This window comes from Opisthocomus hoazin, chromosome Z, assembly GCF_030867145.1.
Source record: "Opisthocomus hoazin isolate bOpiHoa1 chromosome Z, bOpiHoa1.hap1, whole genome shotgun sequence".
Classification (NCBI taxonomy): domain Eukaryota; kingdom Metazoa; phylum Chordata; class Aves; order Opisthocomiformes; family Opisthocomidae; genus Opisthocomus; species Opisthocomus hoazin.
The window spans coordinates 44,097,813-44,112,170 of NC_134454.1; positions in this window are offsets into that span (position 1 = coordinate 44,097,813).

A 14,358-nucleotide genomic window follows, 5' to 3' on the forward strand; every position below is an offset into this window, starting at 1 on the left:
TCTTTGCCCAAATGAGCATCAGATGGGGAAAAACACTTTTAGAAAACTTAAGCCTTGATAGTACATTTATTTCTGGGACAGAATTATGCCTGCTTCTCATGTGACTTGAATGTAATGTGCTTGTGTGCACACACAGAGAGTTTTTGATTTTTATCACATGGGTGCCAAAAATAACGTTGAAACATATAAGTTAAGCGTGCCATGATAACACAATGGCACTTCATTACTGTTCAGGGCAGCTCAGGTTTCCTTCTGAGCATATCACCAGCAGTCAGTAATGGAAGAATACAGAGGGCAAGTAAAAGCAATAGTGCAGCCTCATGGCATTTTATCCTAAATGTCAGGCATGGTCAGTGTTCCCTGGTGAGTTCCCTGTGTGTGGATTTAGCATCTTCAGTAACTGTCTCTCACAGTGCTGAATTTAACATAAATATTATAATATCAAACTGGCTTCCAGAGTTTTTTTCCAAATTACGGCAGTTGGTATTATGAATAATTTCTCTCTACTCAGCTGAGTCTCTCTCATTCCTCTGTAACTCTTCTTCTAATCTTATTTTCATAACTTACTACTTCTCTGACTTTCAATTAACACTTCATCTACATTCTTTACTTAGACTCAGTAGGTGTAGCCTTTTGAAATTCTTCCCTAATGTGATTTTAGTGCTGTCATTTCAGTTAGGGGCATGGTAATGACTAACCTCTGCTCCTGTAGCTCTGTTGCTGTGTTGCATAATGACTTTTCAGACGTTCCGAATTAATGCAGGTCAGTTGATAATTTGGGACCACCTGACAATATGATGCCTGCAAAAAATCCATTTGTAATCTGAAAGATCTTATGAGAACGTTACATAACTTGAGAAACGTAATAGCTTGTTAGCTAGAAGTCTGTAGAGTGAGGATGGGTAAACAAAACCTGATTAGTATCACTTTAAAAAAAAAAAGAGCTTAATTTGTTAAGTACTCTTCTCACAATACAACATATACAACATCATAGTAGCTCCAGGTAATGGTGGATGTTGCAAACAAACACTTCTGGATTTCTGTTTCTGGAGTCCTGTCACTTACCAACGCTCATCCTACGTGTTGGCACAGCACACCCTCTGCTCTGAGTTTCCTTGCTGAACGTGCCAGGTGTGGTGCTGCTGTAGAAAATCTTGCTGTGCCGTTTCCTCCATTTGGCCTGTTCTAGCCTGTATGCCATCCGGCAGCTGTCAACAAACGAATAACATAAGCAGAAAGAGTTAAGCCATGGTTAACTGCCATGGTTTTCTTAGCAAGTGTGTTTTTAGGAAGCTGATGGAGGAAAACACAGTAGCTAGTATCTATAAATTGTGAGTGCTCTTTCTGTCTAAAATATGAGGTTTTTTCCCACCCTGATGACAAGATTATTTTTTTTTTCTTCAGCTCATTATATAATGAGAATTCAACATGAGATCATGATAGCAAGACCACAGCAGTTATCAGGGAGTGTCCTGGAGCATTCAGTAGCTGGCATGGAAGAGACGGTTGTTATGAAATTGTTTTTAAAAATAATTCTGGAATCCTGCCCCTGTTGCTGCTTATTTTAAGATTCATATGCAGTATGTTGAATGTCTGTGTCCTGAATTATGCTGCTAGTGGATCCTCCCAGCTGGTCCATCCAGTAACTGTTGACTAGTACGATCATGTTTCCATGTTAAAACTTTAAAAATAATTTAATGATAGCTATGTTTAGTGACATCATTTTAGCACCCATATGACTTAACTCTTACTTGCGCTTTGCCTGAGACCGTACAACAGCTGCATTGTATCCATATATGTCCCGTGGCTTCAGGCACAGTCAGATTTTTAGAAAGCAGGAGTTATACTGTCACAGGTCACTGCATCTTCCTCAGCTCTATAGACTCTATTTTCACTATAGAGGTGCTTGAGCTTTCTTTAGTCTTCATAAATCTTTTGGGTAAAAAAGTTAAAAGTTTCCTAGAGGAAAGGCTGTAGTGATTCTTTTTAATAACATTATTCCTTTCAGGGTGAGAAACATGAATTTGGAGACAGGATTTCTTCTTACAATGGTGTATTGCTTTTATTATCACTTAAATGATGCAGGGCAATATTAATGGGTTTATTCTATTAATGAAGAATAGTATTATTGAAATAATATTTGAAAGATACTGATCTTGCCATTAGAAAGCTTTTGCATGGACAAACTCTGTTGTTTAGGGATAGTTGTGTCTGGAAAACCTTCTGTCACCTGTCTTCCCTACCTAGCTGCTCTGCTATTTTCATGCAGCTGTGATTGGGTATCAGTTTGCATGTTAGCAATTCTGTTTATAGTAAGATAAAATGCACCATAGTTACTGGCCAAAGTTTGCTCTTAGCTACATCGCTGACAATTCAGGGTAAGTTGGCTAGCATCATTGACAGATGCAGAGCTGTGAACAGAATTTGTTTGCCTTTTTCTATTGATCGGGGATTTCTTCTTGTTCATTTACGAATACATCCTTTCCATTTCCATGTGTAGTGAAATAGTGTTTCTCATGGCCAACATCAGAATATTTTTCAATCAAGTAAGAAAAGGTCTTGCTGCAGATAATGGTGTAATCTCCTGATGTGGGTGGAAGGGCAATCTGTAAAAAATTAATATTGAGTGCAATGTCTCATATGTGTATCTAACTGGCAAGTAATAAAAAGCCCCCGTGCTATGCCCTGTATTTGTATTTCACAGGACAGCTAGTTTAGAGGATTCTGTGAAAAGTTTTACATTACCTGTACCATGGGAGAGACAGGAGAACTACTTTTCCCCACTCCAGCTCCAGTTTAGGTATAAAGCGGTCATATTTTAGCCTCCAATTCTGTGTAGCAAAGATGTCTGAGCAATGTCCCCTCAGGGCCATGTATGGATTTAACTGTCCCTGGTGTCTCTCCTTTTGCAGTCCAGGTTGCAGACTCATCCTGTAGATAAACCTGGCTGTGCTGTCAGTTTCACCCCGGAGAGGGTGATTTTATTAATTTGATTTACATGGCAAGCATACTGCAAACCCTGTCCTGAGGTCTCTGGTGGTGGGTGACAAAGCTGAGGTATTAACAAAGAGAAGAGGTGATAATGCAACCTGTGCAATGGACTGTCTGATCCTCAGAGCTGTGGTATGCATCCTCTGAGGGGGACGCGGCCACTGGGAAGGGTGTGTGGTCTGCCGCAGCTGGCTGCTGGCTATTGTTCCTGCCTGGTTATAAAATTCATTCTGGTTAATAATAAATTCAGTTAAAAGCTAGCTAAATAAAACAGCCTGACGTGGCTTGTCAGATACAGTAATTTGTCAGGAAGCCAAAAGATGCTTTTGCTCCCACTTTTCTCAGTCCCGTTTTGTAACAGTAGGGAAATTGCCCCCACCCCCACTCAAAACAAATCCGTTGTCAGTCCTGCTTGTTAGGCAGACAGATTGCTTCGGGAAGAGCCTGAATTTCGGGATGTGCTGGTATGGTGTCCAGACGGACCTCGGCCGAGAACAGAACCTCTAATACTCTGTGAGCATCTGTGCTAGCTGTCGCTGTTACAGCACAAAATCAGCCAGGGTGTCCTTGACTGCCGAGTCCCCTGCGCTCTTTCTAACCTGCAGTAGATGTGGGAGGCAGCTCAGTAAAACCAGTTTCCACAGAAAATATCTGGTCTCCAGAAGAGAGAGACTGAAATGAGAGGGGCAAGATGACTGATGCTGTTGCCTGAGTTAAGAGGATAAAACACAGGAAGAGGTCTGGGGTGTAGAACAGAGCCTGCTTGGAAAGCAAAGGCACAGTGCTTGCAGCTGACATGACAGGAGACAGCAAATCAGTGAAGTGGCTCAAGTAAGGGTCCAGATTTCTCACCTGTCCTCTGCAGCCATGGCAGGTCAAAGCACAGTTATCCAGACTGAGCTTGCAGGGCTGAGGGATCATCGTGCCCAAGGCCTTTGCGCTCTGCCCAAGTTGTGACAGGCCGTGAATGCAGAAGTGATTTCCCCTCCTGCTGGAACTGAACACTCCCTGCCTTGATCCCAAACCCCATGGGAGAAAACTGGAAAAAGGATAATGAATCAGTTTCCCCTCTTCTTTACTCAGTTATAACTGTGAAGTAATTCAGCTGAAACTGGAGTTGGAAGATTGCAAAGCTGGTCTTAGTGAGAAGAAAATGAGGCCAATGTGTTTTTCAGTCTAAGCGAGAAGAAAAGCTGGGCAACTTCATGAGGGCGTTTACTCAGTCTCACGTAAAAATTTAAAGAGTCAAGAGAAGAGTGCAGAAAATGTTTTAGTAATATTAACACTTTATTTTTTTTCCTAGCTACCTTGTTCTCTTCTTGGCCCTCCACTAAAAGTAAAGCATTGGTAACTGACAGAGTCCAGAGAGCAGCAATGAAAATCGTTGATGAGATTCTGTCATTTGCTTGACTAGGAAAGTGCTTGTGGCCAACTTATAGAAAGTACTGTGAAAGGGACAGTTAGCATTGTGGATGGAAGTGAAGCAGAGAGTAACAAGATTAAGATTATTTAATCACCAGACTAAGATATGTCATATAACAAGAGATACAGTACAGAGGTGAAGATTTAGTTGCATTTATTAATCTTTTCTGTAATACAATCACTGAAGACATACCATAAAATTTAAAGGCAATGTTTCCAAAAGGGAGGAAAAAAAAATACTTCTGTTGCACTGCATAATGATGATATAGGGCATCACTGTTAGCATAAATCACTTAAAAAAAAAAGATTTGACATGTGTCCAAACAAACTGAAGTAGGCACTTGAGTTCCATAAGGCAAATGGGCACTGCAGGCATTTACCTGCATTTGTTAATTCTGGCCCCCTGAGGACTGATGCTAAATGGGTGATTTCTCACAATAAGTAAAATCAGGTGCTTAAGTTATTCCACTTACTCACCTGATTTGCCTGTGCAACTGTAGCTACCTTGACAGCTGGCTGACCTGCAGTCGTAGGTAGGGAACACTCAGAGCAGTAATTCTTAAAAATGTGGCAGCAACTGTAGGATTTAGTAAATGAAGGGACAGAGGTTCCGTAGCTGCACTAACCAAGCAGGCATTGTTTCATAGTTTTAGCTCATCACCTACTGACTTCCTGTGTCGTATCTGAAGACAGGTCGCTTTGTGGAATAGGGTACTAGGGACTGTGAGTGTATCCAAAAGCAACATGAATCTATCACGGATTGGTTTTGCTGTTTCAGAAGGCACGGTCACATACACAGTCTTGAAAGAACGTGGGAGTAAAGCCAACGTAGAATTAACCACACTGAATAACTTGCAGATTTTCAATGAAGTCTTTCATGTATTCTCTGCTTTTCAAAAGTGAACAAGGGCCAAAACCAGCCACATAACTTGGACTTGCTATAATGAACTCCTGCTTCTCCGCAGTCTGAATCTGTGCCACTATCCTACATGTACCACATCATAAGAAACCACTAACCCTAACCATGAGACCAGCACATTCATGCCTCCACAATATGTTCGTTACACTCACATTAATAAATGAATATAGTGTTACAATGGCTGTGCCATTAAACAACACCTGTTCAATACAATGGAAACAAGGCACTCCGTGATTAAATATATTCTCTTCTTAACAAAGAACTGCACAACTGTTTGGCTAGAGCTGTGAAGCAAATGGTGTATTTACATATGAAAAGGAATTTGTGTACATTTGATGAATGACAGAATAATTGCTATATATGGCAAGGAAAAAGGATGTAAAATATTTTGTGTACTTGTTACTGCTGTTGCAAGTAATTGGGAAAGGCCTTGATATAGCTGTGAACGTAACTTTCTTGACCACTGCAGCCAGGCAAAGCATATGCAGGCTGCTGGCATCATTACAAGAGTAAGTTTTTATCCTAGAAATCATAGCTGAAAAAGGTCTGGTACGATGTGTTCAAATTATCCCCTGGGAGCACACACAAAATGGATATTCTGTCCACTTGAGTTTCAAGGGTCTCAAATGTGGGTCTTCCACCATTTCGCTTGGATGTCTGCCCCAGTTTTTAAAAAATCCCTCACAGCGATAATTTTTTTCCTTTTTATTCAGTGAACATTTTTTTGTTGTAGGTCTAGGTTTCATTCACATTAGTCTCGCTGTACCTTTGTAAGCCACTCACAATTATGGATCTTGGCCCTAGCTGTCCAACCCCAGCCCAAGACTCTATGGAAGCAGTGGGGGAAAAGTTAAAGTGGGTGGAGCACATCAAGATGGGCTCTATACCTTCAGCAAGAAGTTGCAGGAGAGAAAAGACTATGGGATCAGAGGGCTATAGGCAAGATACTAGGTAAAGGCAACAGAAAATGATAGTTTTCTACTTCAATCACCTCTGCTATGCACATGTGCGTGCATATACACAAACCACAAAGAACAGACTTGACATTGCAAATTTCCCCTGAAACTGCTGCCCTCAGCAGTGATCTGGAGCTGAAAACTAGACACAAAAGTGGAGATGCTCTCCTCATAATCCAAATCTTAATGCCATGGTAGGAGGAGGAAGATGGCAGCTTTGGTGTGATACAGTCACCGAAAGGGTGAGAAATAGCAGGTGAAGAGAAGGATCCTGGATGGGTGGGGAAGCACAGTAGGTTCTTGATTTAGGAATATCCGTGTTTAGTGGTGTTGATCTGAATTGCAAAAATGCTAAACCCTCACAGCAGAAACTGATGGCAGTGAGAACCATATCCAGCAAATATAGAGTGCTATCAAGTACTGAGAACTGTAGTTGGCAAATCAAACTGGCTCCCCAAATTAGCTTACAGTGTGGACAAATTTGACTTTATGCTAGCTGAAACATGGCTTCTTGTGCATCTAAAAATGGTAATAATGACATCTCACTTTTATTAAATGTGTTCAGGTTTATTGAAACAAAAAAAAGAAGAAAAAAATGGGAACATATTATGATACAAAAGCCAGATAAAAGCCCAAGGAAAAGAAAATTCTCTTTTGCTTGTAGGGTTTGAAAGCTGTGCAGCAAATGACACTTGAGATCCCATGCTGAAGGAGTGGGGTAAGCATAAATATTGAGTAACTGTCCATTCCTGGAATAAGACAAGGTTGCAGCAGAAGAATGTCAGACCACGTTTTATATTATGTACCCGCCTGTGGGTATAAGATGTGTAACTGAATGCAGCCACAGGAACTGAGCTTGGGGAGCATGGGGCGGGGCTCAGTTAAGAGGCAGTGGAAAACCTTAATCTTGCTGCTTAATTTGCTCATGTTCAAAGGCTTAATTTTGTGAGTCTTACCACTCTTATCACAATTTTCTTTGCCAGTGCAGTTCATGGGTATGGAAAATAATGACAGCACTTTCTGAAAGACAGCTGGCACGCCTGATTCCTCAGAGCACATGACCACACACCAATCCTCGTACTGTCAGCCTAGGTTAATCTTTGCTATGGCTTGCTTAGGTTAGTGACCCATCAAAATGTGGGGGTGTATAATGACCCTTTCTTCTATAAACACTTTTCCCCTCTGGTAGCTGTTTTTTATATCTGGGCAGTGTACTGCACATTGCAGAAGTAACAAGCTCCTCTTGGTTCAAAAGCATACACAAGAAACAGTGATTGCCTGGTGAAGATTTTTAGGCTAACAAGCAGGGATCTCTGTAATGAGATCTTACACAACATTTGTTCACTCTTAGAAGATTAGAACATTCCTTGCCAAACCCTCAACCTTTAAGTGGAAATAGGACACATTGCCCTTCCAAGAGGACAGGGATAGGATGGTACAACTCTTCTGACATAGACAAGGAGGCCTAAATGAAACAGGTCCTCTATCTAAGAAGACGAGTAACCACATTTTTCCTCTTCTTACTGACTCTTGTCAGTAGGTTTGTGTGTTTGTGTTTTGGAACATAGTGCATAGCAACCATGTGTGGGCAAGCAAGATGATATACAACTACTAGTGCTTTTGTACCTGGTGAATAGGACTACAGCTCAAAAAAATGTTGTTTGATCTGTTTCCAATTACTGCTCACTTTATTTAGAGAAAAAATGCAGTTTATCAAAATAGCAATGATAACTATCGTATTTACAAACAGCATTTTATCAAAACTGGAAACTGTAGATATGCCAAACAGACATCCTAAATATGGAGAGAGAAGGGCAAAATATATTTGCTTTCCCCCTTTTAATCACTAACTGTAACAAAAGATGAAATGACTGCACTGAATTCTTTTTTTCTAAGATTTTTTTTTCAGTGTTTGATTTCTTTCCCCGTTTAACTTTTCAAGGATATTGACATTTGATAAAGCTGGTAGCAGCACAAAAGAGGAGGCCAGAAATTCTTCCTTCTTTAGATTATCCCCAAATTCTGATCACCGCACAATTTGTTGCATCAAAAGACCATAAGAAAAAAAGAGGGGAAAAAATGAAATCTATAAAACTAAAAATTTTGCAAAGAAAAAGCAGGAAAAAGTAGTTCTTCAAATTGTCAAATGATAAATGGGCCAACTGGATTTTTTAAAAGTGCCTCAGATCAGTTCTTGAACAATTGTGGTTTAGTTTACAGTCACGGATTAAGGAATGTTGCATTGTGCTGAGATTAGTATCAGACTTGGTATAATATGTAGACTAAACTGCCAGTCTCATTTGTGAATGTTCGTCACTGTCAAGGATAAACATAGCTGTAAAGAAGGAAATATTCAGTACTAGGTTTAACTGCTACTGCCAGAAAAAGTGACCAGGATAATACAATTTCTTCTGCAAATGTTATTCTTCTTTTCTGTTCTGAGTTAAACGAACTTTGTGACCCAAGTGAAAATATGTGGCCTTACTCCATTGAAAAGGGTTCAGGTATTTTGTTCAACAATAGAGGGCGTTATGTTTATTTCCTTAGATCGATGTTGAGATGCAAGGTTATGAAGTAAGCAAACTCTTGTTATGTTCTGGTGTCTTTGATCTGTTTTGCCTTGAACACATTATTAGTAAATGACGAGGTAGCTCTGTTAGTAGACGATGAACAGAAAGGATGTTGTGCTAAGATGAGCCAAGGAGGGCAGCCGAGGGGCAGAAAAGGCACTTTTCTCTCACTTCTTGTTAGGCCAGTCAAAACTGAAATCCCAAGATTTACATAGTGTCATATCAGAAATGCTCAGTGCATAGGAAAAAAAGCGTGGTCATAGCACAGTAAGACAGCAGATGCTATGACAGACAGCCTTCATCTGAGGTTGTCAGAAATTTATGTGGCATCAAAGCATCCTCATCTCGCCAGATGTCCTACTCCATGAGCCAGATTAGGCACCTACAAGCTGGCTCCCTGGCTGGCTTTTTCTCTGAGGCCCTGAGCAAGAGAGAAAGCTGATTAGCTTGAGATCCAAGCAGCCTGCAGTACTAAGCACCACTGATAAATTAAACTCATTTACATTCTGCTCATAAAGATTCTTCCTTGAAAAGAAAAAGTTTCAGATGCATTGTCTACTCCAGATGTATTGGACACTCTCCCCCCTGCCCCAGTTTAGGTTTTTGATTGTAAAAGAGGTACACAGCTGGAAAAAGCTAGAATTAGACTTTGAACTACGGTGCATGAAACTGCTTTCTCAAGTAATAAAGACTGGGCACACCAAATTTGGAACGGAAATGCACAGGGAGTTTCCACCCCTTACAAAACTTGCCCAGCAACAGCCCACTTACCAAGCTGGCGGAAGGGAGCACAGAGTATGACTGCTATAGAGTGGCATACACGTGTCCATCATCTGTAGAAAGTTACGTGTCTTATGTGACATTGTCATGTACTATATTTTTCAGTCTTTCTCCCCATCATTTTTTGACTTGAAAAGGCAGAAGACTGTTGACTTCATCTTTTCCATTGGGCAGATGTTCTTTCTTTTTCCCTCCCGTGTTTCTCAAGATTATTTAAATTAGATTTTAATGATTTTAACAGAGATGAGAGATGTCATATTGAAAACCCTGACAACAAAGTCCTGCGTTAGTTTCATTTACGCAGATGATGACACAACAGCGTTGCACACAGGCTGCAGCCAGCAGACCTTGGTCATATTCTGAACAGGTCAAGGGCGGGTTCTACGCATATGAAACCAATTTGGGGGGTTTTGGTTATTTCCTTTTGAGCTCTCTTCTAAAGGTGCTGATGATACCACCATTTGTATTACCCTGATACCACAAGCATGTCTTGGTATCGCATATATTATACTCTGTCTATCAATCATAATGTCAGTCGCTAATGACCTAAGATAGCCTAGCGCACTAGCGAGTACCTTTGAAAGCATGTGCTAATTAGATTAATTAGATAATTTCCCAAAAAGTAGGCACAAATAAGATCCGAAACCCATAAATATGTCTGTAGCCCCACATGTACTTATGCACGGATATGTACTTTTGTATTCATACAGTTCCTAGTGATGCGGTGATTATTCCAGTGGATACAGTAGTGGGATAATTGCATAGAGATTCATTTTCAGTTCCAGTAAGTGACAGTTTATCTCTCTAAGTATGGTAAGTAAACAGCTTTGCAAGACTTTTATCCACATTTTTTTTAAAATCATCTCTTAGGTTTTACAACTTAGGAATTAAAAATCTTGACTATTTTAATGTCAGTTTAAAAAGGGCTAGGAAAGCTGCAAATAGCATGTGCAGTAAATCTGTGCCATGGCAGAAACAATCAGAAGAGTAAAGAGTAATGATTAAACATTTAATCAGAAGCATTATACTTTGTTGTGTTCTCATTGTAGCTGCAGGAAAAGATGCTGTAACAGATCTTTAAATAGAAAACCTGAGGCTAAATTCTACTTCATCCATCAAAAGCAGCTGCTAGGAGATGACCTAATTTTAGTGGCTTATCAATTCCTTAGTGCTTGTTGGTTGATGTAACTTTGATCCTCTGATGCTAGATGACTTTTGTGCTGAATATAGCTAGAATTTAATGTGAATCTTTTGGATGGCTGCCCAGCCAAGCTGCATAATCCAAACAAAGAGAGCGAGCAGTACATGATTCAAGCTACTCACGTGTACAATAATACAAATATATGTATCCTGATTCCTTTGGGCAATCAGCTCCATGTCACCAAGCACATATTTCAAATACAATGTCCTTGTGGGGTTTTTTTTGGTGCTTTTCTTTTTTTTTCTCAAACAATGCTTTGCTTTTCATTGCAAAAACAACACAAGATGCAGTGAGACTCAGCTGCTGCCAAGAAATAATGATAGAGTCAATAATTTCAGGACGTTTTTAATGAATGTTTTCCAAGCAAATCATTGCCATTTCAAAGGGCTGTTATTTCTATTTATGTAGAGATTAGCCTACACGTTATCAAGGAGAGGGAATGGTTCTGTGTTTTTTTATCATTAGTTTTTTAGCATTTTTAAAGGATTTTTTTTTATATATACTAGGAAATGTCTTTGTCTCTCTATCTTACTCTATTTGGACTGCAACTTGTTTTCCTTTTCCTTTCTCTCTTTCTCTTTTTGGCTCTTCACTAAAACCATCTGTGACACACATGCAAGTTGCTGGGTGTGTGAGCAATGCTTCACACATATTTACTTGCCCTAGTTGGCATTATTTTCTGTTCGTTAAAGATTGTGCAGAAGTTTCTCATGTCCCATTTTTTTTGTTGTCTTAGCAAGCTAAGGTAGGAATAAGAGAGTGGTCAGGCTGTTGTACAGATTTTTTATTTTTTTCTTTTCCCTGGGAGAGACTGTGTCTAGCATTTAGACTGGGGAGGATTTAGGCTGGGAGGATTAGACTGGAAGGATTTCTGGGTTTTCTTCCTGGCACTGACAATCATGCATTGTATGAGCTTGGTCCCGTCACTTAGGGCCTGTTTTTCACACTCCAGTTGAAATAAATGAGAACTGCATGTGCTCATCACCTCTGCAAGTCAGGTCATTTTTCACTCCTCCTTTCATTTATGCTCTGATAAATATCACAATCTTCGCCTTTGCATACGCAAACTGGATAGAAGGTTACAAGTATGGGCAGTTAAACATGCAAATCCCTCATTTTGATGCACAACCATCCATTTCATGCAGCCAGGGATTTCTACATTTGAGAGCTTTGGGTTCTTTTTTGAAAAATGGGCCATAACTAACAAAATCTATACAGACTTCTCAGGGAGGCACAGCTGAAATCAATATGTTTGTGTGGCTTCTTTTCTATAGTTTCACTTCTGTTAAAAATATTATTAGCTGTAATAATCATTTTAGCCTACTTTATTACTGGATTAAACCGCGTTATCAATTGTGCAGATGCCTTGGGCTTTACGTGCTAATTGTAGGTTATGACAAGACCCAGTGATAGCTGTTTGACACACTTTCAGATTCTTAGGTGGGCTTAATTATCTTTTCATGGTGCCAATATTTCTTCAGTGACACTAAGGGTGTCCAAAGTGGCTAGCCTGCAACTCAGGTTTGCCCCGGTGAAATGCCTGTACTAAGGTAGTGTACTACTACTACTATACTAAGGTAGTATAGGCATTTCACTATGCCCTATGGATGTATAGAAAGCGCCAGATCTGGCAGAAATCAGGAAAAAGAAAACATTTGTAATAAGCTACCCTACTTGATATAGAAATGTCAGTGGCTTGTGACTCCTGGCTCCTGTGTCTTGCTCATGTAGGAACCTGCTGGAAGACAGAAGCACTGAGGGTTTTTCTTGCAGTCACAAGTTACTGTCCACCAGCTTATTGCTGTTCGACTGCTTTAAAATGATCAAATCAACCTTGATCAAGTGATCAAACACATCATTGTTAAAAAAAAAATTTCAATAGCTTTGTTGTGGAAAAATTTAAAGTGCTAATGTTTTGCCGAAAGTCTCACAAAAAGACGAGGGTACAACAAGGTCATCCTGCCTGGGGCTGGACATCTGGATCCTGCTTTCTGGGAGAATTCCTGCTGTCTACAGCCCCTTCTTTGCCGCTTTCCCTAGGGCTCCACGATGTCCCCTTTCTCGTGGGGCAAAGCCCATCACACAGCTGAGATGCAGAGTGTTGTCCGTACACCCTAGAGGAAGCCTTTGCTCCCAAGACCTTGTGCTGCCACGTGTCTCTGGCACATGCGTTAGCCATCGGCTGGGAAGTGCTTGCCTTTTCCTTGCATGAGGTACACACCTCTGGCGATGGCACAGGAGGATTCACAGCCTGTGTACAACCCTCAGCTGCCTTTCAGGCTGCAGGAATTGCCTCAGCTGGAAGACTGGCTACTCTCGTGGCAGAACAAACAGCTGAACCCACAGCCTTTGCGCTATTGCCCCGGCCTTCACGGTGTGCTGGTCAGCTTCCCAAATTTAACCTGAGAATTACAGTGTTCTGTGTAACCGTGAGCTTACCAGAAGCCTTCAGTGAAACCAGACCAGCTTAAACATTAATGACCCAATTTCGTTCCCACTGGACTGGACTGATTATTGTCTTTGATGGAAATAATCTTAGATGGTCTATAAGTGTCAGAGAACAAACAAACAGCTGCTGCCTCTAGAAAGGGGCGATGTATTTTGAGAATGGGGCTGGCAGCCAGGCATTCCAGACTCCTCATGCTGGCCCCAGGCAGATCTCGTATTCTTGTTGCCTCATGGTCCCTGTGCAGCACAGACAGAGTTGTTTTGCCTTCCTGCAGTGTGGGTGTGTGTGAAGATTAAATACATCACCTGAAAATTACGAGAATTAAAGTTATTATTTCGTACAATCATCAGAAGCTTCTTGCTTCTAGTCACTCTTCTGGTTTCTGATGCTTCAGTTACGAATTCATACTGGTGGGATGTTTTTTGCTGCGTTTATGGCTCTGTGCTTCGTTGCGGGTTTTGTGATTCTGGCTACCAATGAAGAATGTTCCTACCTTATGTGATATTCTAAAGATTAATGTCATACTTCATGGTAGTGAGCCGATATTGCAAAATACCAGGCTTGACTGCTATGAAAACTGTGCTAAGGAGTTAGGGCTAATAGGAGCGAAAGTGCCCTGCGTGCAGGGTGAGCTGCTGAGCAGCATCACCAGCTGGCCCGGTTGCCTGGTTTACAGAGGAAGCCAGCTGAGGCAAGGATGGGCTGGGAACCCAGATGCATCTCATTGACCTGGATGTGGCAGCTGCACTCTTCTACCTGTACTTAACCCACATTCTGAATATCTCTGGATGTGGGTTAACCTAGTTGCCGAATATCCCTGTGTGTTTTTCAACCCACTTGCTATGCTTGAGAATGCAATGTAAATGAGGCTACAGTGCTGTAACGTATGATATTACCTGTGTGAAAACAAGCCTTTAAATCCAGCAATGCATAACGTAGTTACTACAGCACATAAGATCAAACACGTGAAATGACCCTGAAATATTTTTGGAGGCCTACTTGTTCTATCAGCATCCTTGAACTTTTCAGCAGTGTGAAAACCAGTTTAGACATGGGTTACTTGTTATACA